Source organism: Camponotus vicinus, unplaced genomic scaffold (assembly GCF_025532165.1).
Source record: "Camponotus vicinus isolate PSW18456_S1 unplaced genomic scaffold, iyCamVici1.0 SCAF_14, whole genome shotgun sequence".
NCBI classification, from domain to species: Eukaryota; Metazoa; Arthropoda; class Insecta; order Hymenoptera; family Formicidae; genus Camponotus; species Camponotus vicinus.
Window position 1 is genome coordinate 8,845,732 of NW_028141950.1, and position 9,686 is coordinate 8,855,417.

General features: G+C 30.5%; 1 long non-coding RNA gene and 1 pseudogene across 1 annotated transcript; both read left to right on the forward strand.

The window, feature by feature from the left end:
* The window catches only part of LOC145965742 (uncharacterized), a 314,284-nt pseudogene that overhangs the window by 93,329 nt on the left and 211,269 nt on the right, over positions 1-9,686 (forward strand).
* Positions 3,413-4,536, forward strand: LOC145965771 (uncharacterized). The gene is made up of 2 exons (XR_014436795.1): positions 3,413-3,656; positions 4,352-4,536. It is a non-coding gene; the product is annotated as an uncharacterized LOC145965771 (long non-coding RNA).

A 9,686-nucleotide genomic window follows, 5' to 3' on the forward strand; every position in this document is an offset into this window, starting at 1 on the left:
TATCATTTCGAAAGATCACCAAATACTGACAACGTTTTATAGATATGTATGATATTATGCATTATAAAATATATTAAATAACATATGAGATTATATAAACCATTTCATAATCGATACACAGATACAACGATGCAATAATCTGGCGAGCACATTTTGCCGAATAATTCTAATCTTCATACTACAGTATACTAATAATCATATATCCACAAGTTATAAATTTAAGTAAAAGTAAAGGTGGATAGAATTATTGCACGGAAATCACAAATATTTTAATATTTTAAATAATACTATATATCAAATAAAATAGGAGTACTGCTCATCAGATTCCGCGCCTTATTGGCTGTTATTTGTCAATTTTTAATTATCTTTAATTATAGAATTGTGTAACACATTGCACATGACGAGCGCTAAATCATCGAATCGAAATTGGAAATCGCTGTTGTGAGTACTGTTGTGAAAATTCAAGTTAGTTTATCAATTAAAAAGTTTGACTAGTTAAGATTAAGTTGTATTCACAAAAATTTATTGGCACATATATTAAAAAAGAATTCTACATATATATATATATATATATTCTTTATATATATATTCTTTTTTCATATATGTGCCAATAAATTTTTGTGAATGCAGCTTAATCTTAACTAGTCAAACTTTTTAATTGATAAACTAACTTGAATTTTCACAACAGTACTCACAACAGCGATTTCCAATTATATATATATATATATATATATATATATATATATATATATATATATATATATATATATGTGTGTATTCTTCTATATTCCAATATATTTTATTTTTTCATAATACAATATTAACATTGCACTTTCAATCTTATAATATTTACAATATCTACAATATGTACAATATCACAATATCCTCATAGAAAATAAGTTAAAAAATTATTTATGTATAATTTTAAAATACGTATATTACAAATCCTAAATTTTGTTGTACACACTACCGATCAGAAAGTACTTCGTACATAATGGCGATATCAGTTGGATAATTTTTTGACAAGTTTTTGGTTGGTGCGTAACGAGTGCCTTCGAAATGAGAAAAGTATCGTCTCTACATTATTTATCCATTTTGTTGAACAACTTGATACAGTATCTAAAATAAAAAAATATATTTTATATATTTATGCGCATGCATAGAGATGAAAAATGATATAAAATATATACAGGGTGTTAGAAAAGTCTGGAAACGGTCAAATATCTTGAAAACGAAACGTTTCTGAGAAAAATATTTCAAACCAAAGTTGTAGGATTTCAAAAGGTCTATTTACTGGCGCTATGAGTTTAACCTTGGGTGGCGTCGCCAAGGTCAGAGCAAGGTCACCTAGAATTTTTTAAATGGGACCCCCTATTTTTTATTACTTATTCTTGTAGCTTATCTCGAGAGCTTTCCAAAACACTATAATAAAGTATTTCTTCATTGACTACTTTTCGAGTTATGAGGCTTGAAATAATTTCTTAATTTTATATAAACCATAAAATATCTAGTAAAATATTCATTTTTCGATTATCTTACCTTAATACTTTTATCTACAAAATAATGAGAGTAATCAATTGGTGTAAAGAAAAAACATAGTTGTTTTTAAGAAAAAATATGTAATTTGCAATTAACAACTCCATATATTTTCTTAAAAACAACTGTATGTTTTCTTTACAACAATTGATTATTCTCATTATTTTGTACATAAAAGTATTAAGGTAAGATAATCGAAAAATGAATATTTTACAAGATATTTTATGGTTTATATAAAATTAAGAAATTATTTCAAGCCTCATAACTCGAAAAGTACTTAATGAAGAAATACTTTATTCTAATGTTTTGGAAAGCTCTCGAGATAAGCTACAAGAATAAGTAATAAAAAATAGAGGGTCCCATTTAAAAAATTCTAGGTAACCTTGCTCTGACCTTGGCGACGCCACTGAAAGTTAAACTCATAGCGCCAGTAAATAGATCTTTTGAAATCCTACAACTTTGGTTCGAAACATTTTTCTCAGAAACGTTTCGTTATCGAGATATTTGACTGTTTCTAGACTTTTCTAACACCCTGTATACAGGGTGTCAGGCAATTTTTGACCTTTACGAAGTAAGAAGGTAGATTGGCTCAAATTAAGAAGGAAGGTACTATACTATTTTGCGATATTCGCAATAATTAACGAAAAATTAATTAAAGAAGATCGGCCAATGCGCGTGGCTAGAAGCACACGACGGCGAAGGCGGTCTGACTGTAACATAATAGCGGCGCGCGGCGAAGTGGTGATTGGGGAGGGGAGGAGCGATGAGTGTGTAAGCGCGTGGCGAAGGCTCCTCCCCTCCCCAATCACCGCTTCGTCGCGCGCCGCCATTATGTTACAGTCAGACCGCCTTCGCCGTCGTGTGCTTCGAGCCACGCGCATTGGCCGATCTTCTTTAATTAATTTTTCGTTAATTATTGCGAATATCGCAAAATAGTATAGTAGCTTCCTTCTTAATTTGAGCCAATCTACCTTCACACTTCGGGACTGTCAAAATTTCCCTGCCACCCTGTGTATATAGAAATAAGATACAATATACAGGGTGTTTCTAAAACTATGTCGGAGATTTTAAGGGCGTATTCTAGGGATCAAAATAAGAAAAAAAGTTCATATAAACATGGGTCCAAAAATGCTTTTCCTCCGAGTTATAGCCTCCTAAAGTTGAGGGAAAAAATCGAAAAATAAAGCATAAAAATAAAGCTCATTATTAATTATTACGCTGTGCAAAACCTTAACGTTCTATGAAAAAGTCTCCGAGAGTTACAATACATTTTTCGATTTTTTCCCTCAACTTTAGGGGGCTATAACTCGGAGGAAAAGCATTTTTGGACCCATGTTTATATGAACTTTTTTTCTTATTTTAACCCCTAGAATACGTCCTTAAAATCTCCGACATAGTTTTAGAAACACCCTGTATATATGAATATTTTATATCTATTTCTACAATAAAAAGTACATGAGCTAGCATTGTGAGGTTTGGATCAAAAATACATTCCGCATATATTATTGACCCAAACCTTGCAATGCTGGCGATTGTTTTTTTTACCGTAGAAATAAGATAACAATATATATATTGCATCTTATTTCTACGGTACTAGAGGGGTGGAACGATATATAAGAGCTGAAGAGATAATTTACAATTTGTCTGATTGTCGCCTTCGCTTCCTGATATTTTTCTAAGCAAGAGACAAGACGATGAAGCTCCACGTGATCTTGTTGCTGGTAGGCGTGTTCGTTCACGCTATACTAAGTAAGTTTGCGATGAACTTGATGATTAAAGAGATATTGGAGAAGAGATGCAAATTCGGATTCCACGAAATTAAAAATATATCGTATTTTACGTGATAGAGCTGCTTAAGATTTCGTGAACGATTTGGAGAAGCGAGATTCTGTCCTTTAAATAAATATTCCGAAAACGAATGTTATAAGGCTAATGATGCTTCCAGCGTATGAGTGAATGATGCCGATTGAGGCCGATTGATACGATTTTATTTATTCTAGAATTTTATTTACATAGGTGACTGTCCGTTTGGGAACGAGACTCTAAGTGTGGGTAAACACATTCGTGAATGCTCAACGGTCACTTGTTTTACTGATACTACAATAATGATGATTTTGTGTGTGAGTCCAAGTTTTATTTCTCAAATTATTTCTTCTTCAAATATCTCCTCGTTACACTTATAGAGATACGAGATACTTTGTAATATCCTGAAAGAAAAAAATCGCGTCGCTTTTAATTGATGCTTTCGATCGTTTAATTATCTATTCAAGCAAGCCGATTATTACATAACGATCTTTTGATAACCGGTTATCCCGACCTTCAACTTTGCAATTGATTGCAAATCGATTTTTATGAAATGCGCGACAATAATAATTGATACACGATTGATCATCTAATTTAAAAAAGAAATAAAAAAAAAAGCAATCGAGAAGAGTCTACTTGAGTTTGCAATGCAGAGAAAGTACATGATTTCCAGAACATGATTTATTTGCCCACAAATCAAAGAGACTACAGTTTATTTTAGCTATACTGCAATAAGACGGTTATTTACGAAATGTAAGAGATATTTTGTGTATTATTTAATATTTGCAAATTTCACATCTTTTTCTTCTGTGTGGCAATAGATATAATAACACTAATGATATATATCTCTATTATATCTTTAATAATAATTATATCTTTAATAAATATTATACCTTTAATAATAAATAAAATTTTCTTTACAAAATTATTTGTTTATTTTCAATCTTACTTTATTTATTTTCTGATCCCATTGAATTTCGACAGTGTTCAATTATTATTATGTTTTTCCCAGGTGTCCCGTACGTCCATGTCGGGAACAAATCGGTTGGAAATAATTGGATCTCAGCAAGCCTTACCCAGAGTGTTGCGCAGAACCGATTTGTAAGGATGAGCCCCAAGGAAACTCTGATGTATAATATAAGACCCTCTTTTATATCAAATATTCTCGCAAAATAAAAATATCGTTCTCGTCTGAAACCTAAAAAGACACAAGATCGCTCTTTCCTTGCTTGCCTATTATTTATGGAAAATAGAAGAAAAGTGCCTCTCGTCGCTTATAATATTTTTAGTTCGCATCATCATCGCATTTCAGATTTTTTGCGATTCCTTCGCGCGACGAGTAACGCAAAAAGACTTTCCTCTTTTTATTTACTCGCAAATTTTGCAAATCTAAATAAAAAACATTAGCTTTAACTCAAATAAACCATTTTCACGAAAGTAAAAAGAAACTACAGCGTCTTTAAAATAAAAGTAGAATAAAACAAAATGAAAGTCTTGTCTCGAATAAAGAAGGGATATTTATTTATAAGATAGATAAGTTCGGCTTTTTAATTCAAATCAATTGGAGAATATATCGATTTTTACATCGTTTGTATTTTCTCTAGTTGCCTTTCATTCTCTCGGATTGATAACAGTTTCCCCAGCAAGAGAAATTTTGCAGACCGACTGCTTTGCAAAAAAACTAAATGTTGTTAGAGTCACTTTAGATCGAATTTAATCTCTATCAATGTAGCTTCTAGGAATCGTAAGTTTAGTAGAGAAAACATCATCATGTTATTTTTCATGTAATTTAGAATTTATCTGTAATTTTTCCTGAATAAATCCTCGTTAAATGGAACAAAGTAAAACGGTAGCACGATGATCACTGTAGTTCGCTAAATTTAAAATTAATTTGTACATACGTGTTTAGAAAATAATAGTCCATGTGAGAGAGAAATTCAATCGGATTTTGTTATATTAATCAACGCAAAAAGATTCGGAGTTATGTAATCGTAATCGGATCGTCCGATGATTTGTCCGACGCAAATCTATTTCAGGAATTGACGGATCAAAAATTAGTGTGGACGTTCTTTTTGATGAATTCGAATATTACGACACATTTAGCACCGATATTTTATGCACACGTTGCGCAAGAAGTATGCGATGTCAATAAGAGATAATATTATAATATTATAATAGATTTTTTTGTATATCGACTATTTTTTTATTAGAGGACCGAGAGATCGCGGGACAAGGAGATCTCCGAAACTTGGAAAATCTAATCTGGTCATTTATCCATAGCATTAATCCATAGCTACGTGTTTTGCTTCTATAAACTTTTTCTGATGAGAAACTATTTTCTATGGGAGATCCTGCACACAGCGGTTGCACTTTAAAAAAATTAATGACACATGGGATTATCGATACTGGATTTTAGCGATCTTCCTGCTTCATTGTCATAAAATGTCAAAAATGAGTTTGAGTTGAAATTAATTGTTATTAATTTTTGAGAATTTGTAGAATAATATATACTAATAATTAATTTCTAGAGAATTGATTTTTACGAGTAATGAAAATAATATATATACTAGATAATTGAAATATTATATTATAAGATTAAAAATTAAAGTGTCTTTTAAAATTTATCTTGCGATTTTCTCGATTATAGACGAGATGATTATATATATAACATTCTCTTACTAATATAAATCTTATAATCTCCTGAAGTATTTATCTTGATTTGGTAATTAAAGGGATTCTTTTCGAGAATAATTCAAGTTACTAATAATAAATAAAATCGTAAAATTCATCGATCGAAGTATAAGATATTTGTATAATTTGTCAAATTCTAATTACAGGAATGTATCAGATGATCTTCTTTCTCTCTTTCTCGAGAAATTCTATTAAATCGATTGGATGAATTAAAGAAGAGACGCGATGAGGGCAAGCATAGAGAAATTTTTCTTCCTTAGAAATTCTGTCATCCCTCCACATCTTCATTCATCCAATTTATTCACGGGATGAAAAAGAACGATATAGAGAAAAATATATATCTATTGCATGAATAAGGCGAGACTCTCACATAATTATGTTACGAATATAAACTAATTATGTTCGTTGTGTATCGAATAAACGTTGAGAATTAAAATATTGCATATTTTATTGTAATCTTCATCGATGAGTACGATGAAATCTACAGTGTGGCACATAAAAAAAAAGAATAATTAAAATCTAGCTAGTAGAATAATAAATACCGAAAGCAAGAAGCAAAATTCTTCATTTCTTACCAACTGCATACTACCTATCTTATCAATATAAGATTCTTTATGGTTTGTAGAACAATTTTGATATATAATAATAAAATATAAATAAAATTTATATACAGGGTGTCCCAGGTATCGTCCGTCAAAAAAAAACCATAAGTAGAGCTCGCTAAACTAAAAAGTCCTATACCATTTTGCAAACAACCACGTAAAATTTCGAGATATTAATTAAAAAAGATAGGCTAATAAGCGCGCAGTTGGCGTGATTAGGCAGTCGGCCATTTTAGCAAGGACGATGCGAAGTGATCGAATCGTATTTTTATGACATTTCCACGCGGTTTTGTAAGAAATTTTAATCACTTTCTAGTCAAATAATTATTTTTCAAATAAGGACCATATTGATTTTTAAATGTTTAAAATGGTTTTTATTTGAAAAATAATTAATTGACTAGAAAGTGATTAAAATTTCTTACAAAACCGCGTAGAAATGTCATAAAAATATGATCCGATCATTCCGCACTGTCCTCGCTAAAATGGCCGACTGCCTAATCACGCCAATTGCGCTCTTATTACCCAATCTTTTTTAATTAATATTTCGAAATTTTACGTGATTGTTTGCAAAATGGTATAGGACTTTTTAGTTCAGTTTAGCGAGCTAAACTGAACTAAAAAGTCCTATACCATTTTGCAAACAATCACGTAAAATTATATATATATATATATATATATATATATATATATATATATATATATATATACAGGGTGGCCCATTTTAATCCATTCAGTCGAATATCTCGGAAACCAAGCCCGGGAGAGAAAAATATTTCAGACAAAAGTTGTTTGGTTTCGAGGGGGCCGTAAGGTGGTACCATTGGTTTGACCTTGAAGAGTTATTTGAAGGTCACATGAAGGTCACCTTCAATTTCTTAAATGGAACCTACTATTTGTCATTGCATATTCTTGTAGCTTATCTCGAGAGCTTTCCAAAACACTATAATAAAGTATTTCTTCATTGAGTACTTTTCGAGTTATGAGGCTTGAAATAATTTCTTAATTTTACATAAACCGTAAAATATCTTGTAAAATATTCATTTTTCGATTATCTTACCTTGATACTTTTACGTACAAAATAATGAGAGGAATCAATTGGTGTAAAGAAAACACATAGTTGTTTTGAAGAAAAAATATATAATTTGCAATTAACAATTCCATATTTTTTCTTAAAAACAACTATGTGTTTTCTTTACACTTTAATTGATTTCTCTCATTATTTTGTACATAAAAGTATTAAGGTAAGATAATCGAAAAATGAATATTTTACAAGATATTTTACGGTTCATGTAAAATTAAGAAATGATTTCAAGCCTCATAACTCGGAAAGTACTTAATGTAAACTAACTTAATTATAGTGTTTTGGAAAGCTCTCGGGATGAGCTACAAGAATGTGAAAAATATATAGGGTGTTCCATTTAAAAAAATTGAAGTGACCTTCACGTGACCTTCAAATGACTCTTCAAGGTCAAACCAATGGTACCATCTTATGGCCTCCTCGAAACCAAACAACTTTTGTCTGAAACATTTTTCTCTAAAATGCTTAGTTTTTGAAAGAAAAGGGGTGTACGGGTGGTCTAGGACACCCTGTATATATATATATAAAATAATGCAACACGTTGCAAATAGTTGATAAAGATCATATAATGAGTGATTCTAGTGGGATAATTAAATTCCACATTTATAAGGCAAAGTTCTTTGCATTCTTCGTATTTTCTTGATGTTTAGTATATGTACATTTCCATTTCTTGTTCGACAAGATTAAAGAGATAAAAATACGTTTATGTAAATATTATTGGCTTCTCAATCTTAATAAATTTTCGCTGGAGATGTCATCTCATAAATATAGATAATTATAGCTGTTTTTCAATTAAGCATAATTTCCGTATGTATTCCTCACCCAAGCCTTGCAATGCCTGCACTTGTTCTTTTTTATCAGAGAAATAAAAAACAACATGTTTGTATAGGGTGTTTCTTAAGTGCGAAAAATTTTAGGAGATGATTCTTTGTCAAAAATTAAGGGGGATTTTTCATATAATCATATACTCCTACATCCCTTCCTGTGGAGTTACACTCCTCCAAAAATGGGGGTGAAAATTAGATTTTTATTTTTTTCTCAAATTTGGAACAAGTTAAAGAAACGAAATTAGGTGGATATTTTCTACTAGTAAAAAGATTATTTATTAATAGTTTTTCAGCCTCCGGTATTGTTATAAGGTGATGAAACTAGAAACTCTTATTCAATTTTTTATTAAAACTTTTTAATGGGCCGGAATATAATCATCTAAAAATATGCATTAAAAAGTTTGATTTATTTAGAAACTTTTTTATTTCTTTTATTTTTTTCATAAAATCAGTAGTTTTCAAAAAAAAAAATAAAGTACGTTATCGTGCACAGCACTATGCTAAATAACATAGGTTTCGAATTATGAGAAGTTAAATTTTAAAATAAAAATAAAATTAGAATAAATGTTGGAAAAATTGGAACAAAAACAAAATTATAATAAAGACTTAGAAACCTAAAAAATAAAAACTTAATTTTTACCCCCATTTTTGGAGGAGTGTAACTCGACAGGGAGGGATGTAGGAGTATATGTTTATATGAAAAATCCCCCTTAATTTTCGACAAGAATTATCTCCTAAAATTTTTCACACTTATTATGAAACACCCTGTATATATAGAGGGGAGGGACAATATATAAGAGCTGAACAGATATTTTACAATTAGTCTGATTGTCGCCTCCGCTTCCTGATGTCTTTCTAAGTAAGAAAAAAAAAGATGATAAAGAACCGTTTAACAATCTTGTTGCTGGTATGCGTGTTCGCTTATACCGTGCTGGGTAAGTTTGCGATAATTTGATGATAGAATAATATAATGAAGAAGAGATACTGATCTCCAGATGGGGCGAAATTCTAATTTATAAGTTAATTTATAATTCTAATTTCTAATTTCTAATTAATATGTTGCACGAGTGGACGATGACTTTCTACGATAGGATTTTATTTACATTAACTGTCTGTTTGAGAACAAGACTCTAAGTGTGGGTAAACACA